This window comes from Bacillus rossius, chromosome 1 (genome assembly GCF_032445375.1).
Source record: "Bacillus rossius redtenbacheri isolate Brsri chromosome 1, Brsri_v3, whole genome shotgun sequence".
NCBI lineage: Eukaryota > Metazoa > Arthropoda > Insecta > Phasmatodea > Bacillidae > Bacillus > Bacillus rossius.
In genome coordinates, this window is record NC_086330.1 from 143,445,138 (window position 1) to 143,452,109 (window position 6,972).

The window sequence follows — 6,972 nt, forward strand, 5'->3', positions numbered from 1 at the left end:
CGTCATTTTGCTATCTCTCTCTTCTCGTCGTCTACGGCTCACTATGCTTGACCACCAACATATATCAAGTCTACCTACCACCCGTGCCAGTTTATAGAAGTTTTTATTTTTTTATTTTATTGTTTAATTTCATATTTCATAATTGTAAATTTATAATTTCAAGTGCTAGCCAATGCAACGAAACAATTTTATGTAATTATAAGTTAACCTTCATAAGTAAAGCTGGACTCCCAATCATCCGTTTCATCCGTCCGTCCATCAATTTCAGTCCGTTATTTCTCTCGGCAATTATTACCGAATCTCAACCATCCGCCATCCGTCCGTCCGTCACTATTCTAAAATATCAGTGCTACAACTTTCCGCCACATATTTTCTCAATTGTAAGTAAACTTTTTGTGAAAATAATTTACTTGGGATAATTAACGTTTGTTTTTATTAATGTGATAATAAGTTTACAGGCGGGAACCGTGCTTTGACAAGTGGATTAAACGGGTGCCGTCTTAAAAATAATATTAGTCATGCCAGCAATAAATAAAATTATGCTTCTTTTATTACTGCGTCTAAGGAAACAGAGAGAAGCTATTTCTATCCAGGCATTTTCCCTCAGTTGCTTATCCCGATAGTCTTTGCTATATATATATTATACAAATGCTCCTTTTCCCGGACGTAATTTATCAGCATTTCTTCCGAAAAGCTCATTCTCATAAGCAATCTGTACCGTTATTATGACAATAAAAATCGGTCAATACGACACAGCCTTCTATATATTGTAAATTTAAAAAATCGAACACTGTTTTCGGAAAGTCGTATTGAAGACGATCGACTTAACAAGGCGGTGGACCATCCGTTGGTCCGTCAAAAGCTAAAGCTTGGCAAGGTTTTGACGGACGTACAGATGGAATTTTTCGGGCCATCTGATTGGCTGCAGGTCACGTGACGGACGGACGGGTGACGGACGGATGAAACGGATTATTGGGAGTCCAGCTTAACCCTGTTGAGGCCCGGGCCGATAGTCAATTGTTTTTGACCTTTTTTTAATAATGTTGTCTTAAATTTGTAATAGGCAAACCATATAAAAATTATGAAAGCACAGTCAAAATAAAATATAAAATCAATTTTTAATCAGAATAAATCGAATAGCTCGCCAACTAAACCTCGACTTATAATTTAAAAGCCTTGCGATCCTCTCCGCCATCTGTAAAAATATATATTTTTTTTCAATTTTATACTCATGCAAGTATTGTATGTAGCCAGTTTCCCTCGGTTATTTAAGCGTGGAGGGTACTTCTTTGATGTGCGAGTAATTTCTTCCACTAATCGAAGCCAGTAGCATTCTCCGACGATCGACCAATATGTTAGGAACTTACTATGATGTATAATCAATTTGTGGAATATTTATTAATATTTTTAATATCTAGGAGTGTCAGTAGTGTAGCCAGGGTTTCAATTTGGGGGGTGGGGGTTCAGCATTTACTCATACCCAAAATTCATCTATCCCTACTTTTAGAGCAGGGGATCTAGGGTGTTCTCCTCCGGAAAAATTTTGATATTAAGGTGCTAAATGGTGCTATTTAAGGCCATTTTCGGTAGTTTTTCAGAGGTTTTGAAAATGTTATTTTATAAGCAAAATTATATCAACATTAAAAAATCCACATGATTTTGTCACTTATATATTATCATAATTTGAACCTAAATCCATATATCTTACAGTCTTACTACACTACATTCAATGGGAATCACACCATCAATTTCAATTTTTTGTTTGTAGTCTGCACATTTTCTGAAGTACAAATTGAAGTCGCCTAGGTTTTTTTGTTAGTTCTTTCAAAATTTCATCCGTAGATATTTGTACACTGTGGTGAATTGAAAGCATTGCCAGCCCATTCAATCTGCCCTGAAATGAGAAATCAGAAATGTGATTAACTTTGTAAAAGTTACATATGAAAGTCAAACCATAAACAAAGTATTTTTGCATAGTTATTCTATACTTGAGTTGAGAGTTCATATACTTGGGTATCTCTTAGCATCTGATTTTTTAAGTTGATGAAGATGACATGAACTGATGAGGTGTATATGAAGCAAAGATGGAATGCTGGGGTTGGAGGAAATGGGTGATTCCCTATAAAACCCACTGTCCTGTAGCAATTTCCTCCTATATACTATTCACTTTAATTGCAGAAATAGTTGAAAAATACACACAAAAGTTTTTTAGCTGAATTGTTTGAGCTTCACAGCAATGGTTACTACACCGTGCTATAAAAAAAGTGTTAAAATACAACTCTTACCTGAGAAAATGTGTTTCGGAGATACGTCATGATCCTTTTAAGGGTAGAGAAGGACCTCTCCACAGAAGCTGTTGATATCGGCAGTGTGGCTAATATCTGAAGTAGCCGAAACACATTCGGAAACGCCTCACGATTGCACTGGACTAATGCAGCCATGGCATTCTGAGGCTTCTTCTCGATATGTTGCCACTTTCTATACCAGAGTCTGATTTCTGCCATGATGGTCGAATTTGGGGCATTCAGATCCCACTGATAGAAACTAAGAAGTTTCTCAATATCTTCCTCAGAGTCAGCTTCTAAAGAGTCTATACCTGCAGCACCAGGAATGATTGCATGGAATCCTTTCAGCAGTGAAGAATGACAAATAATTATACTGTTTAATTTAATTAAGAATGTGTCCAAGAAAGGAATAAACACAGCGATTCTGAAATAATTTTCTGGGGATGCAGAATTCTCTTGGGGATTTGGTCTGTGGTTTTGACGGCCCATGGTTCTCGGTAGATTCAACACTCCATTTTTATCTGCAATGGTTTTCGCTTCTTCGAAAATGATATGAAAATGGTTTTCTGCTTCATCCCTCAAAACTTGGATTTCTTGAAGAGTCAGCTGAGCCATATCTACTGCTTCTCTCAGGTCAATATTATTTATCGGTAAATACTTACTGAATGGCAAACCAATGCTGAATACTTTTTTCAATATCATCAGAGATATCAAAAAATTGGACTGTTGAATGGCACTTTTAATAATTGCTGCTTGCTGTGATGTATCGGACGAGCCTTGCAAGTGAGTAATTTGATCAAATGATTCTACTATTGGTTCCAGGAGCTCACATAAATCACTCACAGCATGATAACGTTCAATCCAACATGTTGCACAATTTCTCTTAAGTGTTCGGGCCTGATGGTCAGAATCCATTTCTTGTATGGCATTAGTGAGAACAGCTTTCCTCATTGGGCGAATAAAAAAGTTATGTGTCTTTCCAATAATCCCGATACAATTTCTAATATCCTGGACTTCGCAACATTTTGAAATTACAATATTAAAGGAGTGAGCTGCACAATAAATATAAATAGCTGTAGGTTGGTTGGTCTTCACATGTGCTTGAACTCCATTAAACCATCCTGACATTGCAGCTGCTCCATCATATCCTTACCCTCGAAGATATTTTAAATCAATTCCAAATGATGTGAGACTTGATAAAATCAGTTCTGAAAGTCCTTTACCTGTGAAATCTGATGTATTGACAAATTGCAGGAAGTCCTCTTTTAACATCATTTCTTTTAGGTCTACATATCTAACACAGATGGACACTTGCTCCACACCAGAAATATCAGCTGTCTCATAAGCCAATACAGCAAAGCATTTTGCTTCATTGACCAAGTCAACTATATTTGCAAGAAGCACAGAACTACGCGAATCAATTATCTCGTTCTGAATTGTTGGACTGATGTATTTGTTATTTTCTCCGGGGTTGCTAAGAACAATTCTTAAGCTATCGTCTCCTCTGGCTCTAAATCGTAGAAGTGCACGAAAATTTCCCTCATTACCTTCAGGTTCTTCTGCAAAAACGATTTTCCCCGAATCTCTGTGACCACGGAGAGTTATTTCTTGTGTTCCGCATAATGTGACTGCTTCAATTATCGGGACTATAACTTTCCTGTTTGCCTCGATCTGCTTGGCACGCTGTTTGTCAATTTGGTTTTGTACCGAAAATTCTGAAGAACTGGTTGAAACAGCCAGTAGGTGCTCTGCATCAGCAACACAGCCAATGTGATACTGGAGAGATTCATGTTTTGAGAAGGATTCAGTAGCTTTCCTCCAACAATCAATTTTTTTTTGCCAAAATCCCAAGTTCTTGTGAGTTGATTCCAGCTCCTGATTTTGAAAAAAGGACACAACACATAAAAACCCATTTTCTTTACCTGAATAGCATAGCCATGGTCACCGAGTTAACCAATTATGCTGGAATTTCAGAAAATGCTTTTTCTCTGTACAGCTTCCTTTTCTACATTCCGTTGCAGGAAATTTGTAGGTTTGTGGAGGCACAAAAATACTTTTCAAAACTTCCTCTCGCTCGTGATCATTCAACGGTCTTTTCAGGTAATGTGAAATATATTTTGCATCTACGCTCTGAGTTGCAGTAACATTCGTATTTCTATCATGCATAACATCTGTATCTGAAGCTACTGCATTCGTATGGTGTTCTGTATCATGAGATGTTGTTGCGAATTGTTTTTTTGGCAAATAATTTTGAAATAGAAACCTGGCACTTACGCTTTTCTTTATCTATAAAGAAATGTCCAAAATTTGTTTCTGAAAAAATAAAGAAAAACGGAATTTGTAGAAGTTTTGAACCTATTCAGATTATATATTTAAATAAAACATTTGAAATAAACAATAAAATCCTACTGTAGTGTTATAAATATTATGTTGAACCAGAAAATAATTTAAAGCATAATAGAAGAATGTAAACGTAAACATCGCACTACTGCAATGCTAGGACTCATTTTACTTTTTTTTAATCAAGAACATTCCTCGTACTCGATTCATAAGCAAAAAAAAATTTCTAACTAACCTAGGTAGATTCTGTCAAAGGATGAAATGTCATAAAGTAAAAACTATATTAATAATATGATAAGTTAAAAATTGGATATGATGATTTATCGCAAAAATGTTTCAAGCCGGCATAGTTTTCAAACTAACATAGCTTACTTTTAAAGTTTTAACTGGAAACGGGCATTTTGTCACGACATCCTAATTGTTTGATGGCCAATTACAGACGTATTGCATTGTAGTAGTGGCATTCTTGCTACACACACGCCGGCCAAAAGTGAAATGAAAATCTCAGTCAGTCGTGTATTTTCAGTTTGCACAGCATATTGCAGTCTAGCAAATAGCCAATTTCTCCGCGATAAATCACCACCTCTACAAATAACATTTATTCGAGTGGCATATTGCATGCATACAATACTTTCATCATTGAATGGTGGCACGAACATCGAACAGTTAAAATTATTTTGAATTACTGTAAAAATTACATTCAGAATGGGAATATTGTGAAAGTCCGTAATCAGGGCCCTATGTAAGCTGTTTTTAACTTAAATGGTCAAGTACGAGCGAATGTGAAGTCCGTGGATAAGGCGGACCGACTGAACAAGCAGAGAAGACTGGTTTATAAAGAAATATCTTAATTATATTTATGTAACAGCAAAGGAACTATACCTGAGTCATTCACAAATCATTGTGGCTGAAAAAATTCCGGACAATGGAAGAAACCATACAGGTTACAACTGCAGCAGACAAACGCACCCAACACGCACTGGCACTGTACTGTTACCGTCAAGTCCTTGGCAACAACTGTGTGCTGTGTGAAACGAGGAAAGGAGCAGGTACGCTCTGTCCAACGCACGTCAGGTAGTGGGTGTGCATACTTATCCCGTGACGTCACGGCCGCATCGTCTACCGTTAGTGCACCCCCCCCCCCCCCCCAAACGGGCCTACGCCACTAAGGAGTGTCTTCTGTTTTCTCGTCAACCTCAAAGTCACTGTCGCCATCATCATAGCTATAGTTTCATAATCATAAGCTTGATCAGAATAATTTATTTTATCACGTCGTTTCCATCGTTTTGATCTCAGGCCGTTATCACAGTCTTCGATCTTGCCAGCTTTAGGTGCTTCGTCACAATCTTTGTTCTTGTCACCAGCTTCAAAGTCACTGACACCATCATCATAGTTTTCAAAATCAAAACATGGATTGCTGTAAGAATTCTAAATCGTTGACTTCGAAGCTTATTCAACATCTACAAGCTTCCTTTTTAAGTGTCCATTATTTTCCCAAAGTACGGAGGATCTACTTGAGATGGCTTGAATGTATTCTCTACTATATATAGTAATGATAATTGCATTTTCAGTCTTCCTTAAATCATCAACGTCTTTCAACATAAGTTTCTTGACGATATCAGGAGAGCTATGAGCATAATCACGTTCAAGAAAAGGAAAATTATTTTCGTCATGCAGCACACTTTTCTTAAGTGTAGTGACTTTATCGATGGCCTCTTTCATGTCTATCTTGTAAGTGGGCACGGCTTTACAAGTTATACCATGTCTTTTTAAGTTATAAATTCCTGTAAACAAACTGCTACACACATCACAGCTTAACATTTTACATAGTGGATGTTTAACACAATCATTCTTCTCGTGGCGTCTAGCATTCTTTCTCAGGACAAAATCCTTGATGCAGAAATAACACCCGTGTACTTTCGTTATCGCTGCAGGCATCTAACTGGGATCCTAATTAGCTTCTGCGACTAATACCAGCTGCAAACTGAGAGTATTAAATTGGAACAATTACTTAAAAAGAATTTTTAATAGTTTGTCAGCGAGGGTTTAATTACATAATACAAGAAATTTGTTGTAAATAGTTCCTATTCCTTCCAACAGATGGCGCCACATGTTGTGTTGAGGTAAATATAATTTATTTTTTACGTGGGATGCAGGATGCTCTCTCGCGGTCTTAAGAGAAGGAGGGCTTCGCTAGATATTAAGGAGAAGGAAGTTTGGTAACAAGAAGTCGCCAATTAAACGAAACTATACAATTGTCTGTCTCATTTTGAAAAAAAAAAAATGAATGCAGCGATTGTTTTCTCAGAAATAACCTGAAACACATGGAGGGCACCAGTAGTATTCT